At 36.6% G+C, this 14,254-nt stretch overlaps 1 protein-coding gene and 1 pseudogene across 1 annotated transcript in view; both read left to right on the plus strand.

Moving 5' to 3' along the window:
- Nucleotides 1–14,254, plus strand: part of ITFG1 (integrin alpha FG-GAP repeat containing 1) — a 332,983-nt gene that overhangs the window by 234,642 nt on the left and 84,087 nt on the right. The window lies entirely within an intron of this gene.
- LOC112809027 (small integral membrane protein 8 pseudogene) lies at nt 6,037–6,670 on the plus strand (annotated as a pseudogene).

Raw genomic sequence — 14,254 nt, forward strand, 5'->3', positions numbered from 1 at the left:
ATTTCTCTTTCTGCTGCTTCATTATTGGTGTATAGAAATGCAACAGACTTATGTATGTTGATTTTATATCCTGAGACTTTGCTGAATTCATGTATCAGTTCTAGCAACTTTTTGGTGGCATCTTTCAGGTTTTCTACATAGAGTATCATATCATCTGCAAAGAATGAAAGTTTGACTTCTTCCTTGACAATTTTGATGCCTTTTACTTCTTTTGTTGTCTGATTGCTGAGGCTTGACCTTCCAGTACTATATTGAACAACAGTGCTGAGAGTGGACATACCACTCTGACCTTAGGGAAAAAGCTCTCAGTTTTTCCCCATTGAGGATGGTATTAGCTGTGGGTCTTTCATACATGGCCTTTATGATGTTTTCGTATGCTCCCTCTATCCCTACATTATGGAGGGTTTTTTCAAGAAAGGATGCTGTACTTTGTCAAATGCTTCTTCTGCATCTATTGAGAGGATCATATGGTTCTTATCCTTTCTTTTATTAAGGTGGTGTATCATGTTTTTTGATTTACTGATATTGAACCATCCCTGCAGCCCAGGAATAAATCCCACTTGGTAGTAGTGAATAATCCTTTTAATATATTATTGGATTTGATTAGCTAGTGTCTTATTGAGAATTTTTGCATCCATGTTCATCAGGTATATTTGTCTGTAATTCTCCTTTTTGGTGCGGTCTTTATCTGGTTTTGGGATCAAGGTAATGTTGGCCTCATAGAATGAGTTTGGAAGTTTTCCTTCCATTTCTTTTTTAGAACAGTTTCAGAACAATAGGTATTAATTCTTTAAATGTTTGGTAGAATTCCCCTGAGAAGCCATTTTGCCCTGGACTCTTGTTTGTTCAGAGATTTTTGATTACTGATTTGATTTCTTTGCTGGTTATGGATCTGTTCAGGTTTTCTGTTTCTTCCTGTTTCAGTTTTGGTAGTTTATAGGTTTCTAGGAATTTACCCATTTCTTCCAGATTGCTCAATTTGTTGGCATATAATTGCTTATAGTGTTCTCTTATAATTGTATTTCTGTAGTGTTGGTTGTGATTTCACCTGTTTTATTAATGATTGGTAAGTCTGGCTAGAAGTTTATCAATCTTTTTAATTCTTTCAGTATACCAGCTCCTAGTTTCATTGATCTGTTCTGGGTTTTTTTTTATTTCTATACCATTGATTTCTGCCCTAATCTTTATTATTTCCCTTCTTCTACTTGTTTTAGGCTTTCTTGGCTCTTCTTTTTCCACCTTCTTTAGGTGTAAGGTTAGGTTGTATATTTGAGACTTTTCTTGCTTCTTGAGGAAGGCCTGTATTGCAATATACTTGCCTCTTGAGACCACCTTTGCTGCATCCCAAAGGTTTTGGACGACTGTGTTTTCACTTTCATTTGCCTCCATGTATTTTTTTATTTCTTCCTTAATTTTCTGGTTGACCCATTCAGTCTTTATTAGGATGTTGTTTAACCTCCATGTATTTGTGGTCTTTCCAGATTTTTTTCTTCTGGCTGACTTTCGTTTCATAGCATTGTGGTTTGAAAATATTCATGATCTTTTTGTACTGGTTAAGGCCTGATTTGTGACCTAGTATGTGATCTGTTCTAGAGAGTGTTCCATGTGCACTCAAAAAGAATGTGTATTCTGCTTTAGGATGAAATGCTCTGAATAGATCCGTTAAGTCCATCTGTTCATTCAAAGTGTATCATTCAAAGCCATTGTTTCCTTGTTGATTTTCTGTTTCGATGATACATCCATTGCTTTGAATGGGCTGTTAACATCCCCTACTATTATTGTATTGTTTCCAATGAGTTTCTTTAATTTTGTTATTAACTGATTTGTATATTTGGCTACTTCCAAGTTGGGAACATAAATATTTACAATTCTTAGATCTTCTTTTTGGATACACCTCTTTATTATGTTATAGTGCCTTTCTTCATCTCTTATTACAGTCTTTGGTTTAAAATTTAGTTTGTCTGATAGAACGATGGCTATTCTAGGTTTCTTTTGATGTCTGTTAGCATGGTTCTCCACTCCTCACTTTCAATCTGAAGATGTCTTTTGGTCTTAAATGAGTCTCTTATAAGCAGCATATCAGGGCGCCTGGGTGGCTCAGTCGTTAAGCATCTGCCTTCGGCTCAGGTCATGATCCCAGGGTCCTGGGATCGAGTCCCACATTGGGCTCCCTGCTCAGCGAGAAGCCTGCTTCTCCCTCTCCCACTCCCCCTGCTTGCATTCCTGCTCTTGCTGTGTCTCTCTGTCAAATAAATAAATAAAATCTTAAAAAAAAAAATAAGCAGCCTATCAGTGGGTCTTGGGTTTTTTTGTTGTTTTTTTTTTTATCCATTCTGATACCCTATATCCTTTGATTGGGGCATTGAGTCCATTTACATTCAGAGTGATTATTTATAGATATGAATTTAGTGCCTTTGTATTACCTGTAGAGTCACTGTTCCTGTAAATTGTCTCTGTTCCTTTCTAATCTTTGTTGCTTTTGGTCTCCCTTTACCACTCAAAATGTCCACTTTAATATTTCTTGCAGAACTGCTTTAGTGTTCGTGAACTCCTTTAGTTTTTGCTTGTCTTGGAAACACTTTATTTCTCCTTCTATTCTGAATGACAGCCTTGGCTGCATATTTTTCCATTTAGCACGTTGAATATATCATGCCACTTTCTTCTGGCCTGCCAAGTTTCTGTGAATAGGTCTGCTGCTACACTTATGTGTCTACCCTTATTGGGCAAGGACCTTTTGTGCCTAGCTGCTTTCAGAATTCTTTTGTTAGTATTTTGCAAGTTTCCCTGTGCTGTGTCTTTTTGTTGGCCTGTTTTTGTTCATTTTGAGGGGAGTTCTCTGTGCTTCTTGGATTTGAATGCCTATTTTCTATCCCAAATTAGGGAAGTTCTCAGCTATAATTTGTTCAAATAAACCTGCCCCTTTTTCTTGCTCTTCTTCCTGTGGGACTCCTATGATACGGATATCATTGCACTTTATGGAATCGCTGAGTTCCCTAAGTCTGTATTCATGATCTAATAGTTTTTCTTCCCTCTTCTTTTCTGGTTCATTATTTTCCATAATTTTATCTTCATGTCACCCATTCATTCCTCTGCTTCTTCCATCCTGTTTTGATTACATCCCGTTGGTTTTGCTTCTCACCTATAACACGTTTTATTTCAGCCTGACTAGTTTTTAGGTCTTTTATCTCTGAAGCAAAGGTTTCTCTGATGTCCTGTGCTTTTTTCAAAGCCCAGCCAGTAATCTTATGACTGTTGTTCTAAATTCTTACTCAGATATATTGCTTATATCTGTTTTGAGCAAGTCTGTGTCTGATTTCTTCTTGATCTTTCTTTTGGGGAGAGTTCCTTTGTCTTGTCATTTTGGCTAAGTTTCTGTCTTTTGAATATTATGAAAGCTTGTTGTTTCCCGTTCCTGAGCATAAAGCTATATTAAAAAGAGGTCATACACTGTCCAGGACCTGGCTCTTCAGGAAGTGTTTCTGGTATGCTGTGTGCACTCTGCTGTTGTGTTTTGGCTGCTCTTTCCCACAGGTCAGTCCTCTGCAGGGTTCCTCCTTGCTTGCATTGGGGAGTGTTTGTGCCTTTAACTAGGTGTGCTTTGATTTATTTGTTAAGATAAGCCTGATTAAAAAACAAACAAACCTGATCCAAGAAAAAGAGAAAAGGAAAAGGAACAAAAAAGCAGACAGAAAACTATAAGCCTGATTGCAAAAAGAAAGAAAGAAAAAGAAGCCTGATCTAAAAAATGAGAAACTATAAGCCTGATTCCAAGAAAAAAGAAAAAAAAAGGGGGGGCGGGGGCGAAGCCTGGTCCTATTTCCACCAGACCTGAAGCTGACCTTTAGGAGCACTCTGTGGTCAGTAGACTTGGTACATGTGGGGGGCCTATGTTGGTCCTCTGGGGGAGAGGCCCACTGCACTGGCTCACAGTCAGACCTGCCCTAATAATGATGCTCCTGCAAGGCACAGGGGACCTGGTTTGGTGTGAGTGGCTCCAGCTCCCACTGGGGGCTCTATTGTTCACTGAAGTCCCACCTTGTGATGGGCAGGGTGGGGCGGGGGGGATAGAAGATGGCATCATCCAGCCCTCTTCTCCCCAAGGAAGGGAACTCTCAGCTGCCACTGCTCAGGAAGCCCTCACGGAAAATCGAACAATCTCCCCTCCTGTGGCCCGAGCCTCTGTCAGATCTCTGCCCTTGACCTGTCTGTGCCAAGGCATAAGCACACCCAGCAATCCAATTCTCCTCTGTTTTATCTCTGGCATATGGCTGGGATTCAAAATGCCAAGTCTTAATGGATCTGGTAAGGCATGGTCCTGCTTCCCTCCCCTGGAAGAAAGCCTCACAACACTAGACTTTTCATTTTAATTGCTACTAAAACCATTATACAGTATTGACCTTTATAGCTTTGACTTTATTCTGCTCATCCTTCTTCCAGCCTGCACAGTGGTTTAGTGTTCCAGTATTTATGCATGATTATTGCTATTTTTTGGTTTTGACATTTGTGTAAAGTAGCTAATGTAAACTGAATCACAAAGCTATACTTTAAAATATCTTTAAGAATACATGAGCTATAACATATAATGTGTTTTAACATGAAATCTCAAGGGGCACCTGGGTGGCTCAGTTGGGTAAGCATCTGCCTTTGGCTCAGGGCACTATCCCAGGGTCCTGGGATCAAGCCCCGCATCGGGCTCCTTGCTCTGCGAAGAGCCCACTTCTCCCTTTCCCACTCCCCCTGCTTGTGCTCTCGCTCGCTCGCTCTCTCTCTCTGTCAAATAAATAAATAAAATATTAAAAAAAAAACATGAAATCTTAAGATCCTAAGCGTTGTTAGGGGTGCCTGGCTAGCTTAGTCCATAGAGCATGCAACTCTCAGTCTCAAGGTTGTGAGTTCAAGCCCCACCTTTGGTGTAGAGATTACTTAAAAATAAAAAATCTTTAAAAAAAAAAAAGATCCTATGCATTGTCATTTTAAAGAAAACTTAGGAATTGTATATTCCATTGGTCATGTTTAAACTAATTTAATCTACTAGTAACCAGTACTTCAAATAGCTCATTAAGTATTTTAATTACAGGTTTTTATTTAATTCTGTGAATGGACTATCTTCTATATTCCATTAATCTTTTTTGAAACAACTATAGTTTTAAAAGTCCAAGGGTATTAGAAATTACTTTTTAAAAGTTTATTTAAAAGGCTATTATAAAATGTTACAATAAATCTATATGGGATTTTGCAATATGGTTACAAATACATACTAATAATTTATAAAAGTTTATGAAATGGATAAAATTCTTAAACTTCTAAAAATTAGACTGGTTCAGCCAAGATCAGCTAGTTAGTAGGAAGCCATTCATTGACACTTGAAATGAGAAACAGAGATACTTCAAGAAGCTCACAGTGGTGAAAAACACAAATCGTGGAAGGCTTGAATTATATACCAGTATCTACCCTGTGAAATTTCATTTTCCATTTGGGCTCTTTAGTGCACTCACAAAGTCTTTCCTTCACACCTTCCCAGTTGTTGTTGCAGTTGCTTAAGAAAAATGTTTTACTTAAAACCATATAGTTTTATATAAAAAAATATAACTGTCTCACTTCTAGGAAGTGAGCTTTTGCTGTAATAATAATAAATTCTGCCTTGGAGCATTTAGGAGTGGGTTTCTGGTTTGTTTGGTGGTTTTTTTTTTTCTGACTAAAGCACAAAGGATGGAATTTTTATTCTGATGTCACTGAGGATATTACATTCTTGCACTGAATTAATAGACTACTGGTACTTTTTACTTGTTCTTAAGCTTGACGTTACGGAGTCTTAAAATTGTAATTTCAGGGTGACATTTGTAAAAACACGATCAGCATCTACCCTTTTACTTTTTTGATTATGCAAGAGAATTTTAAAGCCTTAATCCTTTTTTTTTAGTGGTAAAGTTTTGGTTTAGCACTTGTTTTGCTTTCTGATTACAAAGTAAGGCAGCCAATTGTAAAACATCTGGAAAATCTGGAAGAGTATTTTTAAAAAGCTATGCCCTGGCTGAGAGGACACGCAAGGGAGGTGACCTCGCGGCAGGTAATAAATCATCATTAATCAAGGAGATGTCTTCAGCACCGGAATCTCCTGCCTTTAAAAACGAACCACCCAAAGAGAAAGACTTTCAAAACCCAGGGCTCAGAGGGTTCCGCACAACAACTTTATTTCAAGCTGTGAATCCAGAGCTCTTCATTAAACGTAACAAACCTGTAATGGCTTTCGGATTGATAACCCTTTCACTTTGCGTGGCGTATATTGGTTATCTACATGCAACACAAGAGAATACAAAGGACCTATAGGAAGCTGTTGATAGTGAGGGACACAGTTACATGAGGAGGAGAACATCTAAATGGGATTAATAGTGCTGGATACCGCAGATGGAGCTTCGTAAAGGGCTCTGAAATCTTTGAAGGAAAGACTTTGTGAATGCGTAATATCAGCTTCTTGTTCTGGAACGTGTTGATGAGGAGAGAAGGTAGCAGTTGCAGCCAGGCCATGAGGCTGCAGTCCTTACCTCATTCTTTCTCCACAGCGGGAGCTTCTTAATATTGTTCTTTTATTAAGTCCTCGTATCAAAGTGCCAGGAAAATGGAAATCGTTTTGTTAATTATTAAGTTCTATATAATAAAAGTACCCAGTGCTATCAAAAAAAAAAAAAAAAGCTATGCCCTTTGCCACTTATTAGATATAAATACTATAAGCACTGAGCATTCTCTGCTAGCTTCTGGTGGTTCCCAAAGTTTCAGGCACACCAAAAGAAGCTGTGGCAGTGAAAACTGCTATTTCTAAATACTGGAATTCAGAATTATAGAAACCACAATTCATTTAAAAACAAACAAATAGCAGTAGCCAATATTTGTTTTTTATCATGTTCCAGGCCCCCTGCCAAATGTTTTACATGAATTGTCTCATATAATACCTATATATGATCACTTTCAGTGGAAACACATTAGAATGTATAACTTTTTAAAATAGTATGATCTTGCATATTATAGAAAGAGAAAGCAGAAAATTAGCTTACAAAATAGTTATACTCCTGGTTCTGCTCTGCATTTCTGACATATGTGAACAAACATAAACAAAGCACTCTTTAAAACCAGACTGCTTCCTTCTGTGCTGGGGCAGAATGTTAAGCACCCGAAACTATCTACTAGCAAGATAGAAACCAGTTTGGAATCATAAGATATGGGAGTTTTTATAAGCCTTAAAAATTATTTTATCCAACCATATTATTTTAAAGATTTTTCTAAAACTGTAAAACAGAGAAGTGAAGTGATTTGCCCATGCCCACACTTTGCACTGGCTCACACACTTGACAAAATCTCCTGTACTGTATAAATAGGATGCCTGAAAGGAGCTGATCTTACGGATTTAAGCCAGTGTTGGTATCAAATAGTCGTTTTGGGATTTATTCTTGATGAACATTCATGACCTGTAAACGTGGTATAATTAATCTGATAAGAACAGAAACTAACCAAAAAAAACCTTATTAATAACAAGATAAACTACTAACATATATATATAATTTCATGCTATATTGTGTTTCTCAGCATTTAATTCAGTTCTTCCTTTCTTTTTGAAGTTGTATGTAATTTTAAAAAGCTATGATTTAAACTGTACTGATGAGCCTGTCACATTAATATACAGAAAATATAGTAGAGAAATAAAAATAAAAATTTTCCTAATATAGCCTGTACATTTGAAGAAACCTAATGCTTTCCAGGCTTTTTTTTTTTTAAGTTTATTAACCCAAGAAAGGAAGAAGATAGAAGTGTGTATGTGAGTAGTTGTGTCCCTTTTTACTGATTGGAAGCATAAAGGGAAAACAGAGGGATTTAGTGATAAAAGTAAAATTCCACTCTTCTATAGTATTCTTTGAGAAAGCAATCTAATTACCGAAAGTAGCTAAAGACATTGTTTTTCTGCCTCATGTCAAATATACAGAGCTAGAAGAGCCCAGAAACCATACAGTCTGAGTCTTCCCTGCCTGTTGCAGTTACTAGATACATGTCACTGGGAAAAAAGTCAGGTTGTTCTGTAGATGAAATAATAATTTCAGGCTAAGAACAGGTTAACCTTTATAATAATATTTAGGAATTCTGAATTCCTAATTAAACAATATTATCAACCAGAATATTAATTAGGCTCAAGGATTATTACCGTTCCTTCTTGCAACTATGCTTGAAGAAAACAAGGAAGTGCATATTCTATTTGTATTATGTAGACATCTCCTTTTATAAGACGTATGTATGTGTAATATATATGACATATATGTATATAGGTATGATATATTTAAATATTATCTTGATCCTATTGCTATAATATGAAACTTCAAATTTGAGAGAGGAAATCTTGTAAAAAACAGAAATAGATACAGGAACCCAATTTTTAGCTTGCTATATACGAAATGAAATAGACTATTATATAATTTTGAGTAAATACTCTCAACTATGCTAAACAAGACACAATTTATCTTGTACAGAAAATAAAATAATCCACTGCTTCTTCGATTTTTCCATCTCCCATAAAAGTAGGATAATGTGTTTTTTAAATGAGTTAGTGTCTAGTGGCCATGTGTTTTTTCATAAGAGCTCCATTTGTTTTGTGACCTTGAGTGATATACTGGCCCAAGCTTCAGTTTCCTTTTCTGAGAAAAAAAAAGATTGTGGGAGTCAGCTAAATGTATCTCACAATCTTTCTGTGAGGATTAAGGAAGAGCATATATGAAAGCAAATTCCTGTTCAGAGTTTGGCAGTTACCAGATCAGTGAATGTTTACTAAAAAGATGCTTGATAAACTTTCTGAAGGGTAATTTCAGTATACTCACAAAAATTTTAAGATTAATCCCAGAAATAATTCTAATTCTATAGTTATTCCAAGAAAATTATCAGAGATGTGCCAAAGATTTGTGTATAATATACCATTTCTGTAAAGATGATCTTCCCAGTGGTATTTTTAAGAGGAGAAAAAGTTGGATTATAGAGTAGAGGAGAACCTAAATGTCCTAATAAGAATGGGTGTGTATTTTTTCTATATATATTTATTTATTATCTCACACATGTGCACACGTGCGAGAGAGAGAAAGAACAGAGGTGGAGGGGCAGGGAGGAAACATACTTCCCACTGAGCAGGGAGCCTGATGAGGGGCTCAATCCCAGGACCCTGGGATCATGACCTGAGCCAAAGGCAGATACTTAACCAACTGAGGCACCCAGGTGCCCCAAGAATTGGTATGTATTTTTATGCATATATCTATCTATCCATACATACAGTGGAATACCATGTAGTTATGTGATAGAAACATATTTAATAATGTAGGAAAAGATTATATTATGTTAACCAAAAAGAAGATTACAAAATTATGTGTAGCACGATTTCATATATGTAAATTTTTTAAGTATGTATATTAGTCTACTCAGGCTGCCATAACAAAGTACTGTACACAGGCTGGGCAGCTTAAACAAGAGAAACTTGGTTCTCATAGTCTGGAGACTGGGAATTCCAGGATCAAGGTGCCAGCAAAGTAGGTTTCATTCTGAGGCCTCTTGGCTTATAGGTGGCCTCCATCTCCTTGGGTGCTCTCGTGACCTCCACTTTGTGCATGCAGTGAGTGAGAGTGAGAGAGCAAGAGAGCAAGCTCTCTCACATCTCTTCTTAGAAGGGCACTAATCCCATCGGATCAATACTCCACCCTTAAAAACTCATTTAACCTTAATTTTTCCTTAGAGGCCCCATCTCCAAGTATGACAGCACCAGAGGTTAGAACTCAATCTATGAACTTTGGGGGGACACCCTCAGTATGACAGTGTGCTATCTTACAATAAATTGGTAAGACTATCTGGATGGTTGGATCACGAGTGATTTTTATTTTCTTCTCTACATTTTTGAATTTTTTCTATAATATCCTCAAAATATTCAGAGAAGTATGTAGACACAGTGGATGATCATAGTGGTTGCTTTGGGCTGAGGGTGGGGATAAGAGGACGATGGCATGATAGCTAAGGTGCAGGGTTTCTTTTTAGAAGTGATGAAAAGTGATTATGGTGAGGGTTGCACAACTCTGGGAATACACTAAAAACCACCGAATAGAACACTGTAAATGGGTGAATGCTATCTCAGAATGTGAATTATATCTGAAAGCTGTTACAAAATATGTGTGTGCACGTGTGTGTGTGTGTGTGTGTGTGTGTGTGTGTGAAGGTGGCTTTAACAAGCATTTATTGCTAACAGGAATCTGTCTACTTGTAAGAGGAAGATGTGTGCATGTAATACAGCTAAAGAACAGTGAAAAGTGCTTTATTTGAATTATATGTGCTATAAGATTATTGAGATCAAAGAAGGCTTCTGTGAAAATGATAGGTGAGAACCTAGTTCCAGAAAGATGGAACAACCAAATGGGTAGTGGCACAACATTCCAGGTGGAAGGCCATGATCACAGGAATAGAGAATGAGCAGATAGTAAGAAGCAGAAATTAATTCACCTTCAGGGAGAATATTGACGGTATCCATTGATGAATGGGCATTTATGGCAAAGAAAAGATTGTCAGTGAGCCAATAATTGCAGAAACTTACTGTATTAGTCGGGGTTCTCCAGAGAAACAAAACCAATTATATGGGGGGGGGGGGGGGGGAAGGGAGGGAGGGAGAGTTTGTCAGGCAGGAAAACCTGATATTCTAATGTCTAGGCCTTCTGGCCAGAGAACTCTTACTTAGGAGAGGGTCAGACTTTTGTTCTATTCAGGTCTTCAACTGATTGGATGGGGCCCATCAACATTATGAAGAGCAATCTCTTTTACTCATTTGACAAATTAAATATTAATCTCATCCAAAACTATTCATACAGAAATATCTAGAATAATTTTTTGGCCAATTATCTGGGCACCCCATGGTCCAGTCAAGTTAACACATAAAATGATCACACTTACTCCTTACATTTTTCATCAGATTGATCCTTTGTTCACATAACTGTGTGAATTAAGAATATAAATTTTGCAGCAATGTTCAAAGGTGAAAAAAAAATGGATGTGCATAATGAAAAGGTCAGATCCAGGGTGACTACCTTGGCATGTAGGTGTGAGGTGATAAGAATGGTTATAGTGATGGGTGTACAGAGGAAAAAAGGTAAAAGTCTACAGCTTGGTGAAATTTTACATAGGTATACCCCCTTATAGCTCACACCCAGACCAAGGTAAAATATTTGCAGTACCCCAGAAGGTCCCCCCAACCCAGTCAGTACTCCCTGAAAAAGTATATCCATTGTTCTGATCTCTGTCACCACAGATTCATTTTCCCTATTTTGAATGTCATATAACAGCAAGCATACAGTATTATACTCTTTGCCTCTGGTTTCTTTACCTCAGCATTATGTCTGTGAGATTCATCCAACACATACATTTGTAAATAGAATCTTACTAAACATTTTTGCCTGCGTCTTGTTTTTTTACCTTAGCAAGAGAGCATAAACACTCTTTCAAGTCAGCAGTTACAGGTCTCTTTCATTCTTCTTTGGGGGTGTGGGGGGAGTGAAGGAGGAGCTTATTTAATTTAGTTTCAGAGGTAGAATTTAGTGATTTCATCAGCTGCATATAACACCCAGTGCTCATCACATCACTTGCCCTCCTTAATGCCCATCCCCCAGTTCCCCCAACCCCCCTCTCCTCCAGCAACCCTCAGATTGTTTCCTAGAGTTAAGAGTCTCTTATGGTCTGTCTCCCTCTCTGATTTGTCTTTTTTTTATTTTTCCTTCCCTTCCCCTATGTTCATCTGTTTTGTCTCTTAGTCATAGCAAATGGCAAGATGTCATTTTTTTAATCCAAAAGATACAAATACAGTGATTCGAAGGAACACATGGCACACCAATGTTTATAGCAGCAATGTCCACAATAGCCAGAATATAGAAAGAGCCCAGATGCCCTTAATTCTTTTAATAGCTCCATGTCATTCCATAACACTGTACATGTTCCACAATTTACCTAGTATTTTCTCTCGGTAGATACATAGGTGGTTTCCAATATTTCACAGACATGAGTTGAGGGGCTGTGTTTTTAATGTTAATAAATAATACCAAATTACCATTCCCAAAAGATACAGCCATTTACATTCCCACCAGCATATGACACTGTCCAATTTAGTACCTATTCATCTGAGAGCTCTAAATTTTTATTTCATTAATAAATTTGGTTTTTAAGTTAAGTAATACATGGTAATTATGAAAAAAATACAAGAGTAAATAGTGAAAAGTCAGTCTCCCTTTCACCCATCTCCCACTGGTCCAATTCCTTTTTCCAAAGACAACTTTTTTGTGTCTCTCCAAGATATTTTATGTATATACAAGCATATATGTGTATATACTTTTATTTTACATAAATGGTTGTTCTAGGCTTTCTTCACTTAACAACATATCTTGGAGATTATACCACAGCAGTATAATCTAGAACTGCCTCAGTATTTTAACTACTGAGTAGTACCACATAGTATGGATACAACATAATTTAATGAGTTCTTTTAAAAAGATATCAAGGCTATTTCAATCCCTTGTTGTTATTGTAAATAATGCCACAGAGAATATCTTGTAGGATAAATTTCTAAAAATGGAATTATTAAAAAGTAACATGTGAATGTTTTAAATAAACAATTATTGAAATAGACATACAGAAAAGTATACCTAAGTACACAAGCCTGTAAATTTTCACAAAATAAAATGTACCCATGTAATTATGCCCAGATCAAGAAACACGTATAACCAGCAACCAGAAGCTTCCTCTATGTTCCCCTATTAATTACTAACCCACTTTGCCTAAAAGTAACCACTGTTTTAATTTCCAACACCACACATTAATTCTGCCTGGTTTTGAACTTTATAGTATACATTTTTATTTTAACAGATGTCCCTTCATAGAAATTGTATCAATTTACCCTTTTATCTACAGTATATAAGAATGCGTATTTCCTAACACCTTCACCAACCAATGGGTTATTAAACTTCTTGATTTTGCCAGTCATGTAAGTGAAAGGTATTTTCTCTTTTATTTTGTATTTTTCTTATACTGAGTAAAGTTCAGCATCTTTTCATATGTCTAAGAGTCATTTGTATTTTTATTTCTACAAACGTTTAGTCCTTGTCTTTTTTCATTGTCTCATTTATAAATGCACTGTAGTATATATTAGGGAAGTTAATCCTTTGTTTTATGTGTTGCAAATATTTTTCCTAGTTTGTCATTTATCTTTGATTTTATTGTTTTTCCTACAGACATTTTTCTTGGTCTTCTATTTTTTGCCTGTTAGGTAAAAAATTGATTTTTTTTTCCCTGACTAGTGAGGTTGAATGTTTTTGTTTATGTCTTTGATTATTTGCATTTTCTCTTCTGGATATTGCTTCTTGATATCCTTTGTTTTCTATTGGATTATCATCTTTGAACGCATACCTAGAAGCTCTTTGTATATGAGCAATAGTATGGCTTTGTAATGTTTGTTTAAAAGGAAGATTACCCCCTTGTCATTAGTTTTGTAAATTTTTATGTCTTTTTTGTATTGTAACAGCTTTGGGATATAATTCATATACAATACTATTCACCCACTTCAGTGGCTTTGAGCATATTCACAGAATTGTGCAACCATCACCACAATCCATCTTAGAAACACTTACTACCACAGAAGAAACCCCCATGCCCTTTAGTAATCACCTTCAATCCCCTATTCCCGCCCCAACCCACCCCAGCCCTAGGCCCACTACTCTCTGTGTCCATAGATTTGGCTATCCCAGACATTTCCTATATGTGGAATCATATAAAGTATGGTCTTCTGTGACTGACTTCTTTCACTTACCGTAATGTTTTCAAGATCATCCATGTAGTATTGCCAAATAATATTCCATTCTATGAATATACCACATCTTGTTTATCCATTCATCAGTTGGTGACTTTTGGCTATTATGAATAATACTGCTGTGAACATTAATGTACAAGCTTTCGTGTGGACATATATTTTAATTTCTCTATTTTAATATCTCTTGAGATATACCTAAGAATGGAATTGCTGGGTTAAATGGGAACTCTATGTTTACCCTTTTAAGGAATTGCCAGATTGTTTTCCAAAGCAGCTAGACCATTTTACATCCCCACCAGAAACATGTGAGGGATCCCATTTCTCTACATCCTCACCAACATTGGTTATTATCTGACTTTTTGATTATACCCATCCTAATGGGTGTGAAATGGTATCTTGGGA

Source organism: Callorhinus ursinus, unplaced genomic scaffold (assembly GCF_003265705.2).
Source record: "Callorhinus ursinus isolate GAN/ISIS: 27379988/994484 unplaced genomic scaffold, GSC_fseal_2.0 scaffold56, whole genome shotgun sequence".
In the NCBI taxonomy this organism is placed as follows: domain Eukaryota; kingdom Metazoa; phylum Chordata; class Mammalia; order Carnivora; family Otariidae; genus Callorhinus; species Callorhinus ursinus.